Below are 23263 nucleotides of genomic sequence, written 5' to 3'. Positions count from 1 at the left end.
GTGTACAGCTGGGCTGATGTGATGGGGAAAGATGCTGAACAGATATGGAGGGGAACAGCTGGGGTGATCTGAGGAGGAAGAGCCAGGTTGATGTTGGGGGAGAACAGCTGAGCAGATGGGGAAGAACCCCTGGCCTGATGTGAGGGCAGAACCACTTGTCCAATAAGGTAGAACAACTGGTGACATGGGGAACACCTGGACTGATATGGGGGAACAGGCAGTAGATGTGAGAGAACTAAGCTTGTGATGGGAAGCACCTGGGCTAACATTGGGGAACAGCTAGGCTTATACTGGAGAGTAGTTGGCTGACGTGGAGGAGCAGGTGGGCTGATCTAAGGGAACAGTTGTGCTGATGTGAGGGGACAGCTGGGCCTAGGTGGGGGGACAGCTGGGCTGAGGTGGGGGACAGCTGGGCTGAGGTGAGCTGGAGGACACCTTGGCTGGTGGGGACAAAACAGAACCTCAGGGCAGTGTCAGTGAGTCCCCAGGTCCTAGAGACCCTGGATGTAAACCACTGTCTTCAGTGTTCTAGCCCACATCCTACTTTCCAGAAATGCCTTGGGAAGGCCTGTCCTGATGCCTCAATCCACAGACAGGGGAGGGTCACAGGCAGGAATATCCTCCCCACCCCTGACCCCACCTCCCACCACAGCGTCACAGCTCCAGGAAATGGGGTGGAGGGCAGGCAACAGGAGCATGCAGGTCTGCCTTCCACCACTTCCCTCCAGAGACTCACCAGGGAGATGGGAAAGACCCCAATTCCAGGGTCACATGGTATCAAAATGGAGCAGGTCTTTGGAGAGAGTCCAACCTAGGCCTCCATTTTACAAGTGAGAAAGAGACATGAGACGAGTCCTGGGCTGTATTTGGTTTGTGAGATAGCCCAGTGTTGGTGCCAGCCTCAGACCAGCCCTCTCCAGCAGCCTTCCATCCCTGTCCTAATCAGCTCAGGCTGCCATAACAAAATATCACAGGCTGGAATGGGGGTGGGGCTTAAGCAACAGAAATTAATTTTCTCACAGGTCTGGATACTGGAAGTTCAAAATCAGGATGCCAGCATGGTTGGGTTCATGCTGGGGGAAATAGGGGTACAGAGAGAGAGTACTCTCTCTGGTATCTCTTCTTATAAGGGCACTAATCCCATCATGGGGGCCCCACCCTCATGACCTCATCTAAACCTAATTACCTCCCAAAGGCCCCACCTCCAAATACCATCACATTGGGTACTAAGGCTTCAATTTATGAATTTGGGAGGATACAATTCAGTCCATAGCAATCCCCCAGCCCACCTAACTCCAGACTCCAGCCATTGGGGCACCCTCTTGATCTGAAACTCCCTCCCAGAAGGAAAGCAGAGCCTCTCTCCAGACTCTGGACTAACCGCAGGTATCCGGGAGCTGCCCTCAGCAAAGGTCCCAAGAACTCAGCAGCCAATGGGACAGAGGAGGCTGTCTGTCCCACCCCATTGGGCCAGGCACTTTAGTATGTCATTTTATTTAATCCTCCAAGGGATTTCAGGTGATCTTGTGAGCGCCATTTTTCCGATGGGGAAACTGAGGATTAGGTTAAGTGATTGCCCACAGAGGTGGGACAGACAGAAGTTGTCAGGGTCTCAACAGGGGTTGAATATGGTCAGCCCAGCTCCAGGCTCTGTCACTAGGCGGCAGCCCAAAGCCCCTTTCCAGAACTTGTCCAGGGAGCAAGGCCTCCAGGCCCAGCTCACTGCTGTCTGCCTTCCTGACTCACCCTCCCCCTTCCCTGTTGGAGAAAACCAGTTTCCTGGCAGCCACTCACTGCCTGGCAGTCTTCCTCCCCCGGGCCCTGGCCCTGGGAGATCCCAGCTGCATCAAGCAGTCATTGCTGGTTACGTGCAAATAAGATCTAAGGGAGCTGCCTGCTCAGACAACACACCCGGAAAGCCATCCCCACACTGGCCCTTGGCCCTGTGGACCCTCTCCAGAGCCTTTCCCAACAAGAACTGCCTCCCACCTGCTCCGTCGGAGGTCCCACCTCAAAGCTGCACCCCCCCTCCACACAGCCCTCACTGGAAGTAGGGGCATTCTCCAAGGAGGGTCATTCCCAGTGGGCCAGGCTGGAACCTTGGGTGTGTGTCTGTGTGAGCAGACAGGTCTGGGGCTGTGACGTGGTGGCCAGATGCAGATGTGAGGAAACAGTACACGTAGAGGTTAGACATTGTTGGGAGCCTGATGGCCTGAGTTCAAATCTCAGCTCTCCCACTCCAGAGCTGTGTGACTCTGGGCAAATTGTTTAGCTCTCTGTGCCCAGGCCTCTCATCTACAAAATGAGCCTAATAATAGTACCCAACTCCAGAGGTCGTTGTGAAGATTTTAGGAGTGTATCCGTGTAAAGTGCTTTGAACAGCGAGAGGCATATGCTAAGCGCTGTACGCGAATTAGCTGTAGGTATTCTGGGTGTCGTCTCCCCAACTAGAGGCAAAGCTGCTTGAGGGCAGGCACTGAGTCCCATCCTCCATCCAGCCATAGCACCTGCCCAGGTGTTTCATACTGACCTGGGGCCTGAACAAAGGGAGCTGCCAGTGGGTTTATGAGTGTGCGTGTGTGTGTGTGTGTGTGTGAATATTGTGTATATGTGTGTACATATTATATGCACGTGCATCATTAACTTGTATGTCAGTGGTAGATGCAAATCCATATGCCAGCATCACACTGTGTTTGTGTCTGTCAGTATTAGGCTATCAGTGCGGCACAGATGTGTCACTTGGACGTGGATGCCCGTGTACACTGGGTGTGTCTGTAGAATGTAGGTCAGTGAAGGTGTGTTTGTGTGTGCATCCGTGCTGGGCATGTGTCAGCACCATGAGTAGGAATGTGTCAGCATGCGATGTCAGTGTATGTGCGTATGTGTATGTGTCCAACATTGTGTGAGCGTGTGTGCCAGGGTTGTGTGTCTGTGTGTGTCAGCATTGAACATATACATGTCAAGATTATGCATTTGTGTGTGTCAGCATTTGGAGGATATGCGTGTCAGTGATGGGTGTGCATGTGTCAGGGTTGAGTATTAGTGTAGATGTATGTCAGTGGTGTGTTCAAATGTGCGTCAGCGATGGGTATCTGTATGTCAGCGCGCTTCTGTGGCTCTGCATCAGCCGTGGGATGTACGTGTGTCAGCATGCTGTCTGTGTGTGTCAGCCTTGTGTGTATATATGTGTGTCGATGACGTGTGTCTATATGTGTCAGCCTTGTGTGCATGGGTGTCAATATCAAGTGTGTATATGTGAGTGTGCCTGTGATTCAGTGTTGGGTATTTGTGTAGATGTGTGTCAGCCTTGGGTACGGACGTTTGTCAGTGTTGAACATACATTTGTCAGTGTTGAACATACGTATGTCAGTGTTGTGTGTGCGTGCATGAGTTGGTATTGGGAGTATGTGTGTGTGTGTCAGTGTTGCGTGTGTATGTGTCAGCGTTGAACACATAGGCGCACCAGTGTGTGTGCATGTGCCTCTGCCCCCTCATCCCCCGCCTTGTCACCTGGGGGGAGGGGGTAAGGAGGGACTCCCTCGGACCCTGGGTCTGAGCCTGGGTCCCCAGTGCCCATCCAGCCCCTGCCCCCACCCCAGCCTCTCCCTGACTGGCACCCGAGTTAATAAGTGTTGCTTTTCTCCTATTCTACTCAGGCCTGTGATGGAAAATCCTCGTGCTGGAAGTGATCCCCGAATCGATAGTCCATTCCATTTAACAGGGTGGCTGTCACCATAACGAGATAAAAGTGGATTAGCTTCTGCGCTGATGCCTTGTCCACAGGGAGCCCATCTGTTCCCCGCACAGCCAGCCCGGCTCGGAGCGGCAGCTCGGCCGACAGGACCTTGCTATGGGGGCTCCGGCCATGGCCTGGGATGGGTCAGAGAGAGTCAGAGGCGGTCAAGAGGGGGATCCAGACAAGGTTCAGAACGGGTCTCAGGACAAGGCCCAGGTAGGATTGAGGTGGGCTCAGGACAAAGATGGGGACGGGGAGGTAGACAGCATGAGGCCAGGACCAGCTGTGGGCCCGTGCGTCCAGCCTGAAGATCCAGTGAACCCTCAGAGCAGCCTGAACCCTCCGAGACTTTGCCTGTGGCTGAACAATGTCTCCCAACGCAGGAAGGCCCCGAGGCCTCGACACCCTGGAGCCACACAGAATGCCTGAAGTCACTTCAGGGAAAGGTCCTAAGGCGTGAAGGATAGACAAGGCTCCTGTTGCAGCAAGAAGGATGCAGGATGGACACCAAGAAGAACTTCCTGATCATGAGGGTGAACACGTTCACGAGCAGATGACCAGATGTTTGCCTTTTCAGGACTTATTCTAGCTTCTGCTGATTTTTAATACTAGGTGTCAGGAGCCAACCAAAATGGAGATTGATTCAATTCAACCTTACTCAATTTCTTCTTTTTTTTTTTCTGTAGTACACACTGCCAATATATTTTCCCAATGGTCTGCTTTTTAACGATGGGAGTCTGTATTTTTATTTTGTCAGTTCTCACAGCTTCATCTGTGGTTTCTTCCCTTGTTTCCTTGGGAAGGCCCACCTCATCCTGAGATCATCACCTTTGTCTCTTCTAGTTCTTTTATGGTTTCACTTTTTATATCAACATTTTTATCCGTCTGGAATCTGCATGAGGTTAGGTGTCTTTATTTCCCCAAATGATTAACTAATTATCCATCCCCATTTCATGACTAGCCTATCCTTTCTACACTAATTAGAACTGCCACTTTTATCATTTATTAGGGTTCTGTTTTGGACATCCCTGTTAATTTGTTAATTCTTGTGCTAACCAACACAAGTTTTATTTGGGATAGCTTCGTGATATATTTTGATATCCAGGAATGGGTTTCTCTTTAACATTGATGGCCCTATATCAGTATTACTTAATGGCTGTGTAAATGCAAAATTTTATCTTATGAAAGTACCAGAAAAACATACTATTTGAAGCCTGTGGCAACTGCTTTTGAAATATAAGTAGCAGCCCCAAACACTGTGTGCATTCAGATCTCTGGATCTAGGCCACCGGCAACGGAAAGGGCTCCCTTTGCTGCAGCAGCCTGATGGAACAGGAAGTGAAGTACTGAGGGCTCCTCCTGTGATCCAGGGAAGGGAGTGAAAGAATCAGACATGTGTACCCCAAGACTCACCCTTGGGTGTGCAGGAGGAACAGACCACGAGTCTTGTCTTGGTTTGTGTTCCCCTAGTAACCAACTCTGAGCAAGGTTTGAGTGCAAGCAGTTTCTTTGGAAGACAGACACAGAAAAGCAGGCTGCAGCCCCAGAGAAATGCTTCAGGCTTTTGGAAGTAGGCCTGCACTACTTGGGAGGGCCCAGGGGATCTGGGTGGGGCGCCAACAGTGAGGGGGAGTTGGGCAGAGAAGGGGAGGAAGCCGAGAAGCGGGCCTTTATCAAGCCAGTTACTACAATGGGGAAATGGAGCTTCATTCCACTGGGGACCTCAGGGTCTCGTGTAGACCAGGCCTCAGCCATCCTACCCACGAGGAAAGGAGCTGGGGCATTTATATACCAACTCCCCTCAGCAACTGGCCGAGAGGGGCCCTGAGAAGCAGGGAGGGCCATCACTTCTCCAGCACTCCTTGCCTGCCTGGGTGGAGGCAGCATGCTGCAGCCCCAGGGAAATGCTTTTGGAAATCGCATGGGCAGACACTACATGGGAGGGCCCAAAGGGATCTGGGCAGGGCACCGGCCAGTGAGGAAACAGGTGTGGAGACCCAGACTAGGGCAAAGCAACAGGGATGGGAAGGAGAGGGGCGAGTCAAGCCTTTTAGGAAGCATAATGGACCGAGCTTGGGGACCAGAGACTGTGGGGCTGTGGGAGGGAGCAGAGAGCAGGGCGACCCTTGGATTTCTGGCCTGGGACACAGGAGGGATACTGGAGCATGGCACCTAAGTGGGAAGAGCCAGGATGGAGACTTTGGAGCATCAGAGAGGAGACATCTGGGATGCAAATGGTATGTGGGTCTGGGGCAGAGTTGGGAGGTAAATGGAGCATTGGGAGTCGTTGCTGAAACCACTGAAGCCAGGGGTTTGGTTGAGGAAGGATCCAGGTTAGGACCGGAGATGGGACGTGCGGGCCCTCAGGGAACATCCCACAGATGCGCAGGAGCAATTGTGAGTGAAGCTTGACAGGAGCTTGTCTTCTCCTGGCTCCCCAGTGACTGGGAGGCCCTTCCATCCTCCTGGGGTGGGGGGGGCGGGGAGGGGGGATGTCGAGGGGGAGGGTGGGAGGGAAGGGATGGGACAGGGTGATGTGGATTCCAAAGGAGCCGACAGCTGTCAAATAATATAAAACCTCATATGTTAATAATTCTTACAATTTTGCCAGACTTAATGGCTGGCCTGTCAAGAGCAATGACAGAAGCTATTATAGAAACAAGATGGGAATATTTTGGAGGCAACATCGACATCGCAGCCTCGCACTGGGCTTCCAAGGACCAGGAGGAGGACAGCCTGGCCTCCTGCCACCCCCACGAAGGCCTCGTGCTCGGCCAAAGAGGAGCTGGGTCGTTGAGGATTCAAGCCATTGACTGTGGATTGATCACCTATGACGACATTATAATTAACCGTCAGATCCCACAGCTGCCCCATCCTTCCTGTCCCCACTCCCTCCCTGGTCTGCAGCCACCTCCAGCCCCAACACACAAAAAGGAAGCAATCAGCCAACAGCACTATACAGCCAGAGGCACCCGGAAGGTTTCAGTTGTGGGAGGGCCAGACTGGAGGGTCCAGGGACTCGCTATGGGGTGATCTGGCGGATCTGGGAGCTCTGGGAGGGGTCTTGCCCTGCTCATGGCCTCAGGTCCTGGGACTAGACCCAGTTCCACAGCTGATTCACTCAATGAGCTCAGAATAATCACTTGGTTTTGAAACGCCTCCATTTCTCATGTTTAAAATGGGAACAATAGCAGAAAGAGTAAATAAAACGTGTGCAAAAATGCTTTCAGAGCTTCGATATCTCAGAATCACTTTCCACGACTCTCTGAAACACCTTCTGCTTGATCTTATTTAACTCTCCCATCAGCGCCGGGAGACAGCATCAGGATCTCCATTTTCACTGATGGGGAACACGAGGCAGGAAGCAAGGCTAACCTGGGCACGCAATACAAATGCGCAGAGCCAGGACTGAGCCCCATCTTCTCTCCAGCGCCAGAATCTGCCTTAATATAGGGACTCTTATTAGACTAACAGTCACCAGGACAGCTACCGCTTGTCCTGTGAGTGCTTCCCTTGTGCCAAGAGTTGCGCTAAATCAGAGTTTTTCAAACTTGACTGTGTACAAGGAATCTCTGGGCATCTTGTTGAAATGCAGATTCCGGTTTGCAGGTCCGGGGTGGGGCCTGAGACTCTGCATTTCTAACAAGCACCCAGGAGATACCGAGAGTCCAAAAACCATACTTTGAGTATCCAGGTGCAAAATGCTTTTTCTCGTTTAAATGGCACAGCACCCCCTAGGAAATAGGTACTATTATTATCATCTGTATCCTGCAGAGGACACTGAGGCTTAGGGAGATGGAATAACTTGATCAGGTCACAGAGCTCAGCAGAAGAATTAGGACTGGAGCCCAGGTCTCCTGGCCTGAATCTGCCCACTTGGCCCCAGAGCTCTACCATCTCCCCAGCATTTGCCTGAAAAGTCAGTGACCTGGAATCGTATGAGCCACACCAGGGGCGAGGCTCTGAGGACGAGCAGGACAGCTCCGATGAGGCAGGTGGTGTTAGCAAGGAGTTGGGATCTTCAGCCAGGGAGGAAGCTGCAGTTTGGAAAGCAGGTGTTGCTGTATCCAGAAGACAGAGATGCTGATTCTGGAAAATTCTCCTGCTTCAATGATGGGGATGGTTTGCTTTGAAAAGAAAAAATTTTAACTGGTCTGGGAAGAGGCCTTGGAGCCAGGACGAGAAGGAGGGGTCCCCACTCTCCTTGTCTCAGGGACAAGGAACTGGGAGGACTTGCCCTGGCCTTGGGTTTAGGGGATGACCTTGCAAGTGCCAAAAAGAAAAACTGCAAATGTGAGAATGTTCACACCCTTTCCTCCTGCTCACCTGCCCAGGAGGGGTCTTTGCCTGCCCAGTTCCTCAGTGTTTGTGGTAACAGTGACGGGGAGAGCTGAGAGGCCCCAGGAGCTAGCTGTCAGAGAGAAATCCCCAGAACAGGGAGGGGAAGACGAGAGCAAGGGTCATGTGCTCAAATGTGGACAAGGGCCAGGTGGGTGCCAGGAGGAAGAGGGGCAGGCCATGTGGGGAGCTGGAAAGCACACGTCTCCATCAGGGCCCTGTGTTACCAGAGCTGATTTCTCAAGCAAAGCTGCAAATGCAGATCTTTATGTGAAATCCCCACCTTTTTAAGGTTACCCACTATTGCAAAAAATATATGTGTAGGGCTTCCCTGGTGGCGCAGCGGTTAAGAATCCGCCTGTCAACACAGGAGACACCGGTTCGAGCCCTGATCCGGGAAGATCCCACATAACACGGAGCAACTAAGCCCGTGCGCCACAACTACTGAGCCTGCGCTCTAGAGCCCGCAAGCCACAACTACTGAGCCTGCATGCCGCAACTACTGAAGCCCGCACACCTAGAGCCCGTGCTCTGCAACAAGAGAATCCACCGCAATGAGAAGCCCGCACACCTCAGTGAAGAGTAGCCCCCGCTCGCAGCAACTAGAGAAAGCCCACGCACAGCAATGAAGACCCAACACAGCCAAAAATATATACATTAAATAAATAAATTTTTAAAAAATATATGTGTAATATTGTGCAGACTTAAGAAGTTTATGAGAACGATATGACCTTGCGTCACCATTTTGCAACCTCGGGACCAGAGCCAGCACAGGCTGGGTTTAGGGAAGAGTTTGGGCGAGTCCTGAGAGAGGGTGAAGAGACAGCAGTCATGCCTGTTAGACAGATACATCGTGATGATGAGAGAGAGAGCACAGAAACTAGGGTTTTAACATGCAGTGCTGTTTGTCGTGAATAGAATCTTCCTTAGTGCTCTTCAAAAGACTTTAATGAACATTCAAGTGGTTTTTCCATTTTTGGCTCCCAGACTAGAGTGTCTTTAACTGTGACAATAGGCAGAGACTGAGCCATACAGCTCCGTGATTTTATACGGGTCCCACAAGGAAGGCCAAACCCACAGGAGGCAAAGGTCTGGGGGAACTGCCAGCCAGGGGCTGAGGGCAGGACCAGGAAGTGGCTGCCCAGTGCACTGAGCAGACAGACATCCTGGGCTGAGCAGGTGAGACCACGTCCTGCCCATTCCACTTGGAGCGGAGGGTTTCCTGAGTGCCAATGAGTACATCCTGTACCCTGAGCCGCTAAAGACCCACAGGCACCAAGGGGAGAGAGGCCATTGGTACAGAATACAAGCGGCTGCTGGAAATACCTCAGGGCAGCCACCCCCAGGTGAGCCAGGGAGGCTCCTGTTCACAGGTGTGGGTCTAAGGCAAAGGGTCTGGACAGACAGAGGGACAGGTACAGACGGGAAACCAGACTTACGGACAGACATGGAGGAGGAAGAGAGGGAGAAAGGCGAGCTGATGTTCTGAACACAAGGCACTGCTCGCATCACCTCATTTCATCCCCACAACAACCCTTTGAGGCCCTTCATCGTATTAGCCCCACTTCGCAGATGAGGAAACTAAGTCTTGAGACGATCAACATGAATGGTCCAAGGGCATCCTACTAGGAAGTGGCCCAGAAGGACTGTCATTCCAGGCCTGTCTGGTTGCAGAACCCAGGCTCAAACCAGAGTTTGGGAGCCCTTTCCTGGTGTCTTAGCTCAGGCTGCTATAACAAATTACCATAAACTTAGGTAGCTTAAGCAAGCATTTATTTCACACAGATCTGGAGGCTGGGAAGTCTGAGATCAAAGTGCCAGCAGATCCAGTGTCTGGTGAGGGTCCGCTTCCTAGTTTGCAGATGGCACCCTGTATCCTCACATGGTGGAGAGCAGAGAGTGAGCAAGCTCTCTCATGCCTCCTCTTAGAAGGACAGTAATCCCATCACGAGGGCTCCATCCTCATGACCTAATTACCTCCCAAAGGCCCCATCTCCAACACCATCACATGGGGGCTTAGGGCTTCAACATATGAATCTGGGGGGTGGGGGACACAAACATTCAGTCCATAGCACCTGGTATGGGAGGAGGGTGCTTCCCTCAAGAGAGGCTCCCAGGATCCACTTTCCCACAAAGAACAAAACCACAAAGCCCCAGACAGTCCCCAGAGCTCTCTGTCCGGCAGCCAGGAAACACAGAGACACTCTTGCTGGGTCCTCCTGGTCCCCACCTGCCCCTGCTCCCAGGCCATTGGGCTGCAAGCCCACACCACCTGCACCCTCCTGCCCAGGAGCATTAATTGAAAATTAATCCGCTCGGTACGTGCCGATGTGCAAATCAAAGCTAAGTGTCTCAATTAGGAAGAGAAATGGAGTCGGGCACTCTTCTCAGGTGCTGGCTTATTTATGGGGATAATATCATTTTTAATGAGGGGAGCTACTAAAAGGCACGACAAATGCAACATTTAATAGAAAAATATTACAGCATTCCATCAGCAGAACGCTGCCGGGAGGGTGGATTCTGGGGATATACGAACAACTAGGGATCTATCTATGGTTGCGTCGGCGCCTGTGTATGCGCATCTGTGTGTGCACACGTGTCTGTGTCAACACGCATGTCCACATTTGAACACGTGAGAATGTGTACACTTGGGGGGGGTGGTTCTGGGGGGAGAATGAAGCATTTTTGCTACAGAAGGTGAATTTCCCAACCGCTGCCCAAAGTCCCCCATTCAAGGTCCTGGGCCAGCCAAGTAGGAATTCAGGGTATTTTCCAATATTAAGGGAGATCTGGTCCATCTGGTCCCCTGGAGAGTTGTAGGTCTCTGTCACCCACCTCTTTGGAGAATCATAAAGGGGGAAATTATACCCTTGGGCTCCAGCCTCCTCTGGGCTCTCCTTGCCACACGTGGGCCATGGTTGTCCCAGCCAGCCACATCGGTGTCAACCGCAGGACAAGGCCCTCTGGGCACCACCCCGTTGCCCCAAGCTGGAACTTAGGCCCAGCTGTCCCCTTCAGCATTGGTGTCAGGCTCAAGAGCCAAGGACTTTGCTTGCCAGGCTCAAGTCCAAGTTCCCACCCCCACTGCCCCAAGTGCAGCACAGCCCCAAACCCAGGGTCTGCAGCCCCAGCTCAGGATGGCCTCAGCTCTCGCATCTGCGGAATGCGGAAGCGGTTGAGGTGAGCGGCTCAGGACCCAGCCAGCCCTCCCAGCCCCTCACACAGCCTGCACACACCGACCTCCTCACCTCTGCTCATGTGGGACCCCCTCCTAAATGCAGGTCCCAAATCCTGCCCTCACTTCCCTGCTTGGAGCAGCAACCCGCTGCCCCTGCCACGCCCCACAGGCAGCATTTCTGACCACTCCACCCTCCTCAGGCTCCTCACCCATCAGATGGGAATACAAGAGGGCCTGCCTCACAGTGAGGTGGCTTGCAGCAGGGAGTGAATGAGACACATAGCACACTCGGTGTAACCCCATCAGCACGTGGGCCAGAAGGGCTCATATTTAGGATGAGCTTTATCCCTGTGGTCAGGGTTACAACATCTGCCTCTGCCACCTCTTCCTCGCCCCATACAAACCCTGGGCAGCACAAAGTGGGGCTTTTATCCCTATTTCTCAAAAGAGGAACCTGAAGTTCAGAGAGGTTGAGAGACTTGCCTGAGGTCACACAGCAGGTGTGAAACATCAAAAGGTTTGCAGAGGTTCCAGAGGACACTAGAACCCAGGCCTCCTGGGGCCGAGACTGGGCTCTCTCATCTCAGAAGAGCCTGGAGGCTCTAAGCCAGGGGACTCAGGTCTAACCTGGCTATGCCTCCCACCAGCTGTGTGACTTTGGATTCGTTACTTAACCTCTCTGTGCTTCTGTTTTTTCATCAGTAAAATGAGGTGATAACAGCACTTACTTCGTGGGGTTCTGTCAGGGTTAAAGGAATACCCATAAAGCACATAGAACGGGGCCTGGCACGTGATAAACGTTCAGTATGTATTAGGCCACCCTACTCCCAAATCGTTCTCTCCCTAGTCAGGCAGCAAGAATCATCCATCAAGCAGTCTGCCAAGGTCCTCCAGGCAGGGCCTTCCCCTCCCCCAAATGCCCAGCACACGAGCCGAAGTTGGATTCCTTGACCTGGGCAAGGTGCCTTCCTATACATTGTCATCATTCATTGAGCTGCATGCTTATGCTTTGTGCATCTTTCTGTGTGTATGTTATACTTGAATTGTTTTAAGTACAATAACAATAATAATAAAATAAAACCTAGCAGGGGGCAGGGGCATTTGTGCCCAGTAGAGGGGTTCTAACTGGGTGGTGGTGCTGGTGGTGCTGGTGGTTATTCATTTGTCCGCCTCCACATCACCTTACGCTACACGTGAGGAGCATCTATCTCCTTTCCTGCGGTGCCCCAGCACCATTAAACTGTCTGGACGTGCTAGATAATCAACTGGCATTAAAGAGCGAGGGGGCTGAGGGTGGGCTCTACCCTGGGTGGAGATCTGAGTCCGTGGGCCCTCAGTCTCAGGAGAGGAGACCCCCACCCCAGACCAGGAGCCCAAACTGGGGGCTTCCCCCTCCTTCCCAGACCCCAGGCACCTCCAGATTCACGACATTTGAAAGTTAACTTCCCACAAAAGTCACTCTCCAAGATTAATATTTATTTCTTATGAAATTTAAATTTTTCAGCGTAATGAAATTTTTATTCCTCGTGAGTTATGGATAAAAATATTTATAACTTTCCCTTTCGCGCCACTGAGGATGGGGCTTAGATGGAACCAATTACCCAGGCGGCCTCCTCCTGGTGACTGCTCTGGGGTCAGGGCAGAGAGGGGCTCAGAAGGGCTGGTGGGGTGAGAGCGGATGCCCCCCAGGTAACAGTGCCAGCCCTGCTTCCTGCATCTGAGCAGTAGGGGTCATGGGTAAAAGGGGAAGGCTCAGACCCACCCCACCCGCAACTCCTGGCAAATAACTCAGCAGGTGCTGGGAATTGAGGCCAGAGAGAGGCCAGAGGAGGCTGGGAGAGGACACAAAAATTAGGCCAGCAAATGAGCGAAAGAGAGGAAGGAGAGAGAGCACCCACATCTTCCCACCCCGGCATGGAACATGGTGGAAGAGCCTGTCAAAGGCAGCCCTTGTTGCCAAGGAGATTGTGGCTCTGGGGCCTTTCATCATTCTGTGCCCAGAATCATCATGAGTGTGCCTTAGGTGAGGAGCAGCCTGAAGGGCACATCTTCAGCAGACAGCGAGGAAGTACAGCAGGGGAGCCACAAGTTCTAAAGCCAAGCAAGTCAGCAATCAAATCCTGTTCTGAATGACCTGGACATGTTTCATAACCTCTCTGCACGTCAGTTTCCTCATCTGTGAGATGGGGGCCCGAAGATGGCATCAGATGATGTGTAAAGGGCCTGGCACACAGCTCGGGTTCCATTAATGGTAGAGGATCCTGTGCTGTCTATCTACTGACGGGGAGCTCACTACCTCACAAGGACAGTCAGCTTGGTTGGAAAAATCCATCTTCTCACTGAGATGTACACCCTGAAAAATGGGGCTCTCTGGACACCCTCTTATTGCACATGTGTTGCTCTAGAACACAATTCCTTCAGGCACTGGGAGACCAGAGCCCACCCTCAAAACCTCCCACACCCATAACACAGGCTACCAACACAGCCTCAGATCTGCCCACAAACGTGCTGCCTTGCCAGGAGACTCCATGGGTCCCACATGGCTCTTGATGCAATAATGTTACTAGGGGCACATCATACAACTGCCTTCCCCAAATAATGCCATGCGCGAGACACACCACCAACAGGGCTGCATTAACAATGAAGGTTAAGCAGGCACTTGCCACTCCCTCCTTAACCCCTCCCCCCGCGTACCAGATCTCCGAAGTCCAGACTGGACAAGGGCTACGTCTCACCTCCCTAACACCCCTGGGGCCAGGACCAGGCTCACTCTTCCTCCTCACCTTGCCCGGGATGCAGTCTGTGTGCACTAATTAGACCTGTCACAGGCCCTGAATCATTCCCAGGCTGGGCCGGGGAGGTCATTAAGCCAGAGATGGATAAGTGCTAAGCCTGCCCTGCTCTGGAGATTTACAAGGCTCAGGCTGGGGAGGATTTATAAGGTTTGTTAAATTTCTAATTTAGTTTAGAATGCAGTGCCATGGTCTCAGTGACCAAGCTGCATGGGCGAGAATTAAAACAAGTGCACCCATCCCTCACGCTCCGGGAAGACAGTGGCCTCCCCACCTCCCACGCCAGCCTTGGGTCACAGGCCAAAAGACAGTGTGGTCCAGTGGGCAGCCCCAACCAAGCCATTCAGCACACCCTGCCCAGCTCCAGGCCCACAGACATGCCTGGCAAAGAGCTGCAGGCCCAGCATCTGTTTGTGGTTGATTGCTGGTTTGGATTTGTTGTTTGTTTATTTATTTGGGGATTTTTTTGAATAGTTAATATACTCACATGGTTCAAAATTTAGAGTATAAAGGGTACCCAGAGTAAATCTCTCTCCCACCCTGTCTCCCCGCCACCCAGTACCCCTCCTTGGCAAAAACCACAGTTACTAGTTTCTGGCAAATTCTTCAAGATTCATACACACAAACAAATATATATATCCATACACGCACATTCTTTTATAGTATATATACTCTTTTTCCCCCTTGATATACACCCTTATGTACCTTGGGGTTTTTTTCACGTAATACCAGATTTTAGGAATCTAGAATAGAATGCCCACTGATCAGCATCAAACAGGCCTGGGTTGGAATCCCAGCTTTGCCCCATGGTGTACTGAAGCTGGCTCATCCCCGCTCACAAGAGCCAGTTGTGAACATCTCTTCCCAACCTCATGTTCAGTGATGCATATTGGTAGCTTGAAATTCCGTGGGTGTGTCTACACCATAGAAATCGACAAATATGACAGACTGAGGCTTTTTTTTGTTTGGAGAGCATATTGACCAGCACACCACCAGCTTTGCCACTTGTGTGCCGTGTGACTTCAAGCAAGTCACTTGACCTCTCTGAGCGTGTTTGTTCATGTCTAAAATGGGTAAGAAATAGTATCATATCTGTGGTGTGCCTGTCCCGACGCTGGGCATGAGGGATCCAGAAATGAATCAAGCCCCAGGCCTGCCCACAAGGGGCTCTGGTCTAGTGGGAAGGGGACAGAGATCTATACAGAAAATGCCATCATGCTATAGAAATAGGCAGAACAGGGTGACTCCAGGACAAGAAGAACCTGCGTCCCCAGGTGGGGGTGGGGTGGCTTCGCAGAAGAGGTACCCTTTTATGCTGGGTATTGAAAGATGGCCAGATATACGTATACAGTGGAATATTACTCAGCCATAAAAAAGAATGAAATAATGCCATTTGCAGCAACATGGATGCACCTAGAGTATGTCATACTAAAAAAAGTCAGACAGAGAAAGACAAGTATTATATGATATCACTTATATGTGGAATCTAAAAAATAATACAAATGTATCTATATACAAAACAGAAACAGACTTACAGACATAGAAAACAAACTTATGGTTACCAAAGGGGGAAGGGATGGAGAAAGGGATAAATTAGGAGTATGAGATCAACAGATACACACTACTATACATAAAATAGATAAGCAACAAGGATTTACTGTATAGCACAGGGAAAAATATTCAATACCTTGTATTAAACTATAATGGGAAATAGCCTGAAGAAAAATATATATATGTACAACTGAATCACTTTACTGTACACCTGAAACTAACACAATATTGTAAATCAACTAAAATTCAATTTAAAAAAAGAAAGAAAGAAAGAAAGAATGATGGCCAGGAAACCCAGATACAAAAGCCTGGGCCTGGATGGTAGAGTTCCAGAGCCAGTCCCAGAAAGCAGACTTCATTTCTTCCTAGCTCAGAGAGAGGAAGTTGCTTGCCCAAGGTCACACAGCACGGAAGTGACTGAGCCAGAACTCTAATTCAGGTCTTCTTGGCCCAAAGCATGACGCGATCTCCAGCTGCATCGTCTGCTCTCCACCCAGTCACCAAGCCGTATTGCAAGACAGCTCACGGCACTGGGAGGACTCTCAGGGGCACCTCAGACTCGCACAGTAAAGGAGGTGCCCTCTGCAGCCTCCTGACAGAGAACACACACTGTGACACAGGGCAGTCAGCATGGTCGGAAACCTATCCACACACTTAGCCTGAGTTTGGAAAAGCAAAGGTATCCAGCACCTCTGCCATCCCTGGGCTCCCCTCCCCAGAGCAGGGGCTGGACCCCACTAGGGGTCCACTGCTCCCTTCCTTCCTCCTGCCCTCTCTTGGCTTTGATTCTTAAATCAAACACTCCATTACTTCCTGTCTGAGGAGCATGCTCACTCAAGGAGGAGCAGATGGGGAAGTAAGACGTCCAGAGAAGAACGGGCATATCAGCCCCAGAGGGTCGCATAGCCTGGGGCCTCCAGGGAGGGGTCAGCGTGACTCTGCACTATTGTCTGGAGACCTGTGTGACTGACAGGCAACACTCCACCCTCCTTGTTCACTCATTCAGTAATGTCCATAGGGCACCTCCTGCTGTGTGCCATGTGAGAGACGGGGCCCATCAGGGAACAAGTCAGGCAAGGTCCCTGCTCTGGTGGCACTTTCATTCTGACAGGGGAGACGGAGTGCAAACCATAAACCAGGAAATTGTCTAATTTCAGAAGGTCATAAGTGCTCTAGGAGAAACAAAACAAGCGGGTGAGATAGAGAGGGACCAGGTGTGGTCCGGGAAGTCCTCTCTGAGGATGTGACATCTGGCCTGTCACCTGAATGACAGGAAGGAACCAGCCCCATGAAAATCTGAGGGTAAGACATGCCAGGCAGAGGGAACAGCAAGTGCAAAGGCTCGGAGGCTGTGTTTGAGCTGGAGGAGAGAACTCTCGGGAAAGGGAATGGCCCGAGGAGGCATTGGGCGCACCCAAAAAAGAGGGTGCAGTATAACCAAGCATACCACATGCTGATGTGTGACTTCAAACTGTCTTTCCTACTCTCTGAGCCTCAGGAGTCTGAGGGACAATCTGGAGTCCAGGGCGGGGCCTTCCCCAACCTGAGGAGGGGCAGCAAAGGGCTCAGCCCTGGAGGAGGCCAAGGGCTAAGACAGGTTTGCCAGGTTTCTGACTCCTTGGAGTGACCCCAAGAATAATAGGGTCACCTTGCTCAGTGATGCCAAAGGGTTGACTTGTCCAAAGCCACAAGGTGATTTGGGGTCCAGGATATGTGAGAAGCCACTGAACGCCCCCACCCAGTTTCCATCCTAGTGAGCCCACTTCTTTCTTTCCTTCCCAGGAAGACACAGGTGAATCATTTCCTGGGGTCTGTCTCTATCTAGGTGGGGAGCCATGAGAGGGTGAGCAGCACGAGTTGACTCCATACCCTGAGCCCCCGGAGTCAGGGCTCCTAGAAATGCCTTCCCACTCCCCACACACACTTATACCACCTACATACAAGGGTCGTAAATGATGGTCAATTACAGTGACTTCTACCAACCCAAACAGGAGCTACAGAGCCCCTGGTCCACAATCTCAGCATCGAGCGCCCCCTGGTGGTGATCATGGCAATCCAAAGCTTGGAGCCATCAAGCTCTGACGGAGAACACCTGGCCCAGCCCCCTCCAGTCGGATCGGAATTGAAGGGCAAAGCCCAGGACTCATCTGGCACAGTGCACAGTGAGGGGCTGGGGAGCTGACTTTCAGTCAGTGGGCCCGTGCCAACTAGAAGAGGACATGCCCTGAGATGGTAAAGGCTTGTCCACAGTCACACAGCAAGTAGGTTGTACCTAGTGGCCAAGAAGAGCACTCATTCATTCAATCTGCTTCATTGAGCATCTACCATATGCCAGGCACTCTTCTAGGCATAGATAACCCAAGAGTGACCAGGATATAGTTCCTGCCCTTGTGAAGCCTGCATTCTACTGAGGGAAAGGGATGATAAGCACATGAACAAATAAATATGCAGGGTGTCAGGTGGGAATAAGTTCTATGATGGAAAATAAAGCAGAATAAGAGAAGAAGCAGCAGGGGTGCTGTCTTAGATCAGATAGTTGTGAAAGGGCTCTATGAGGAGGTGATATTTGAGCTGAGACCCATGAAGAGATTGACAGGGAACTATCCAGGGGAAAGCATTCCAGGCAAAGGAAAAAGGAAGTATTCTCTAAAGGAGGGGGGGTCCTTGGCATGTTCCAGTAACAGTGAGAAGATGGGTGGCCAAAGGGGACTGAGCAAGGAAGAGAGGGGAGATGAGTTGGGAGAGGTGGTGGAGGTCATATCCTAGAGGGTCCTGTGCACCGTGATTAGGACTTTGGACTTTATCCTAAGTAGTGTTAGGAAGACACTGGAGGGTTTTGAACGATCATGATGGGGCTAGCATCTTTAAGGGCTCACTGGCTGCTGAAGGAAAAATAGACTGTAAGAAGTTAAGAAATGAAAGCAGTTAGTTTGGAGTTGGGAGCCTAATGCAAGATTCTAGATGAGTAATGACAGTGGCTTTAATCAGTAGTAGGGGTAATGAAAGGGTCTCAGATTTGAGATACATTTTGGAGGTCAAGGTTAAATGAGTTTCTGAGGTACTGATATAGGATGTGAGGGAAAGAGAAGAAAAGAGGATGAGACCAAGGCTTTTTGCCTGAACATCTGGGTGAATACTTTCTGGGATGAGGAAGACAGAAAGGAGAGATTTGTGAGAGGAGAATCAAGAGTTCCATTTTGGACATGGTGAGTTTGAGGTGCTAGCCGTGACTATTCCAAGTTGGATATAAGACTCTGAAGTTCAGGGGTGAATGTGGGAGACATTAGCATATAGATGGTGTTGAAAGGCATGGAGACACTTCTGCTTCCATCCAAGATGAGGGACTAGAGACCAGTTTACCCTTCCACCTGAAACAGCAAAAATAAATGTTACAAAACAGATGGAACAATAGTTTTCAAGACACTGGACATCAGAAAACACAGTATCCCTAAAAGACAGGAAGCAAACAAGGTGAGCCTTAAAATCATCTTAGCTTACTGCCTTGAGAAAGTTTCCAGGATGCAGCAGAAAAAAAATGGGACTGGAGGTGATGCCTGGAAAGCCCTGTGAATTGAGGAGGCGGAGCGAGAGACCAGGGAGACAAAGATAACCAGAATTTGCAGGACAGAGTACTCAAGAGGAGAGACACACATAGAGAGAGAACCCTGGAGATCTGGAGAGGGCCCCCTTAAGTCTTCATCAGAGTACTGATCAGCAGGTGTGTGTAAGGAAAATACCTAGGGTCAGGCCAATAACAGTCCAAAGGTATTAGAGGGAATGGCATCCAGGACTCCTACAGGACCTGGAATAACATCTGTGCTCACCAAAACCAGAAAACCTCAAAATTCATGCAGCACTGGGTAGAATACTCAAAAGAACCTTGCCTCAGCAGTGAGGAATAATTATCCCTAGACTAAATGCTACTCTGTTCCCACCTGACAAATATTAAAAGCAAAATCCAAAAGGATCAAACTCTTCCTGCAAATAAATTGCATTCCAGAACAGAGTTCAGAACACTTATAAGAATACAAAAATAACGAGGAATACAAAAACACCTAATGTGTGTGTAATTGGAGTACCCAAAGGGATGTGAAAATACCCAAAAAGGTAAAAATCACAATGTTTGGCACCTAATCAAAGATTACCAAACATGCAAAGGAGCAGGAAAATATGATCCATAATGAAGAGAAAAATTGATCAATTGAAACTGACCCAGAACTCACACAGATGTTACAATTAGCAGACAATGACATTAAAACCATTATTATAGCTGTAGTCTATATATTTAAATTGTTAAGTGGCAGCATTTAAGATATTAAAAAGACCCAAATCAAACTTATAAAGATGAAAACCACAATCTGAAGTGAAAAATACACTGAGTGGGATTAATGGCAGATTAGACATTGCAGAAGAAAAAAATGAAAGAACTTGAAGACATAACAATAGAAACTACCCAAAATGAAACACAGAAAGAAAAACAAAAAGAATTTAAAGGGGGTATCGATGACCTGTGAGACAACTTTAAGTAGCCTAATATATGTGTAATTGGAGTGTCCAAAAGAAGAGAGTGGGGTTAATCTGTAATTCTAAACCAAGCAAAAATATCTTTCAAAACAAAGACAAAATAAAGACTATTTCAGACATACAAGAGCTTAAAGATTTCATTAATAATAGTCTTTCATTATAAGAAATATTAAAAGAAGTCCTTCAGTCAGAAGAAAATGATACCAGATAGAAATATGGATTCAATGAATGAAAAACACCAGAAGTAGTAACTACACAGGGAAATATATGAGTTTTAATATTATTTAAACCACTTTTTTAAATAATTGATTATTTAAACAAAAACAACAACAATGTACATTGTGGGGTTTATTATATATATATATATTGAATAAGTTAAATGTATGACAACAATAAGATAATGGCTGAGAGATAGGAAATGGAAGCACACTCTTGTAAGAGTCTTACACTCTACATAAGTGGTACTTTGAAAGTCAACTGTTATAAATTAAAGATATATACTATAAACCCTAAAATAATGACTAAAATAACAAAACTAAAAATTTTAGCTAACAAACAATAGAGATAAATTAGCATCATAAAAAAAATCCAAAAGAAGAAAGAAAAATATTAAAAAAGAAACAAAGAACTGGTGGGACAAATATAAAACAAATAACAAGATGACAGACTTAAGCTTAACAACATAAATAATCACATTAAATGTAAGTGACCCAGACACTCCAATTAAAAGGCAGAGACTGTCAGATTGGATAAAAAAGCAAGAGCCAACTAAAGGCCGTCTCAAAAAAGACACGTTCAATATAAAGACGTGAAAAAGTTGAAAGTAAAAGGATATAAAAAGTATGCCATGCTGACACTTAAAAAAAAGAAAGCTGGCATAGCTGTGTTAATATCAGACAAAGTAGATTATCAGATCAAAAATAGTACCAGAGATAAAGTTCATTCCATAACAATAAAGGAGTCAATTCATACAGAGGACATAAAAATCTAAAATGTTTATGCACCTAATAACAGAGCTTCAAAATACATGATGCAAAAAGGGATAGAACTGCAAGGAGAAACAGACAAATCCACAATTATAGTTGGAGATTTCAACATTCTTCTCTCAACATTTGCTAGAACAAGTAGAGAGAAAATCACTAAGGATATAGAAAACTTGAATAACACTATAAACAACTTTGACTTAATTGACATTTATAGAAAACTCCACTCAGCAACATCAGATTGTGCATTAGTTTCAAGTACCCATGGAAATTTTAAAAGATGGAGTCATAAAACAAGTCTGTATAAATTTAAAAGGATTCAAGTCATACAAAGAATGTTCTCTGACCACAATGGAATTAAATTAGAAATCAATAACAGAAAGATATGAGAAAAATCACCAAATACTTGGAAACTAAATAGCACACTTTTAATAACCCATGAGTCAAAGAAGAAATCAAAAGGGAAATTATGAAGTATTTTGAACCAAATGAAAATGAAAACACAACACAAAAGAAAAACACAAAATTAGTGGTATGCCACTATAACAGTACTTAGGAGGAACTTTATAGCATTAAATGCTGATACTAGAAAAGAAGAAAGGTCTCAGATCATTGACTTTCTACCTTAAGAAACTGAGGGGTAGAGGGGGAAATGGGTGAAGAGAATCAAAAAGGACAAATTTCCAGCCATAAAATAAATAAGTCCTGGGGATGTACTGTACAGCATGGTGACTATAGTTAATAATACTGTGTTGTGGGGTGACATTCAGCCAGCCAGTGGGGGCAATGGACTTTCTGTCCTAGAACCATGGCCCAGTTTGTCCGTAACTTCACAGAGAAGGCCCTGGCACTGGTCAACGCTGCTGTGACTTACTTGAAGCTCGAGTGGCCACATTTTGGCACTATGCCAAAGTTGAGCTGGTTCCTCCAATCCCTGCTGAGATCCCTACAGCTATTCAGAGCTTGAAAAAATTTGTCAGTAGTGCTCAAACCAGTAGCTTCAAACAGCTCACAGTTAAGGAAGCTCTACTGAATGGTTTGGCGGCCACTGAGGTGTGGATGTGGGTTTATGTTGGTGAGATCATAGGCAAGCGTGGCATCGTTGGCTATGATGTTTGAAGACCAATCTTTAACATGTGATTATATTTGCTTTATTATTTGGGTGTTCTTGGACCATGTATGAGCATGCTGGTATTTGAATAAAATAAGACAATGTGTCAAAAATCAGTGTTTTCTCTATCAAACACTACATGGAAGGTCACAACTTCTCTTGATATTAAGTTGGGTTGTCGTTTGCTTTAATACATTAATACACCTCTAAATGCATGTCTTTGCTTAGCCTGCAATTGGATAGGATATATATGAATATACCAACCTGGTACATGTATATATGAGGATAACATTTTATTTTGAAGGCTTGAAATAAATGATATTTAAGCTTTATTTCTAGAAAAGTTGGGGGAAAGGCTTTGAGAAAGCAGGATCTTACTCCAGTAGGAGAATAATAATACCACATGCCAAACAAGATGTAGTTAAGCACGCAGTATAAAGAATACAATTTGGACTGTTTTTCTTTGCTAAAGTCAGAGAAAGACCCCTTTGACAACACCTGTGTCTGTAAATGTAGGGGTACTTTTTGTCAACTTGAATATAGCTTCCCCAAAAGAGAACAGCAAGGCCATATTCTGTGTATCTTTGTAACATCTTTAACACTAGGACAGAGTGAATGAGAGCAATGACCTATACTTTTAATCTAATTTTGATATGTGTTATATTATTATGATGTCAGGTATTTTTTAAGGACCTGTCTTTGCAAAAATAAAATATCCTATAGATGTTTAACAGGGTTATAATTTAGTATCATCCTGAAATAAATACTAGTGATTGGTATCAAAATAATAATAATAATAATAATAATAATAATAATACTGTGTTGCATATTTGAAAATAAGAGAGTAAATCTTAAAAGTTCTTATCACAAAAAAATTTGTAACTATATAAGGTGACAGATGTTAACTAGACTTATTGTGGTGATCATTTTGGAATATATACAAAAATCTAATCATTATGCTGCACCCCTGAAACTAATATAATGTTATATGTCAATTATACCTCAATTTTTACAAAGAAATAGGGGGAAGCAAATTAAACCCAAAGTAAG

At 48.0% G+C, this 23263-nt stretch overlaps 1 pseudogene; it reads left to right on the top strand.

The window, feature by feature from the left end:
* Positions 1-21910: 21910 nt before the first annotated feature.
* Positions 21911-22221, top strand: LOC118882440 (annotated as a pseudogene).
* Positions 22222-23263: the final 1042 nt, after the last annotated feature.

This window comes from Balaenoptera musculus, chromosome 1, assembly GCF_009873245.2.
Source record: "Balaenoptera musculus isolate JJ_BM4_2016_0621 chromosome 1, mBalMus1.pri.v3, whole genome shotgun sequence".
NCBI classification, from domain to species: domain Eukaryota; kingdom Metazoa; phylum Chordata; class Mammalia; order Artiodactyla; family Balaenopteridae; genus Balaenoptera; species Balaenoptera musculus.
Note: the sequence above shows the minus strand (reverse complement) of the source record. Positions and strands in the feature narration are given on the sequence as shown.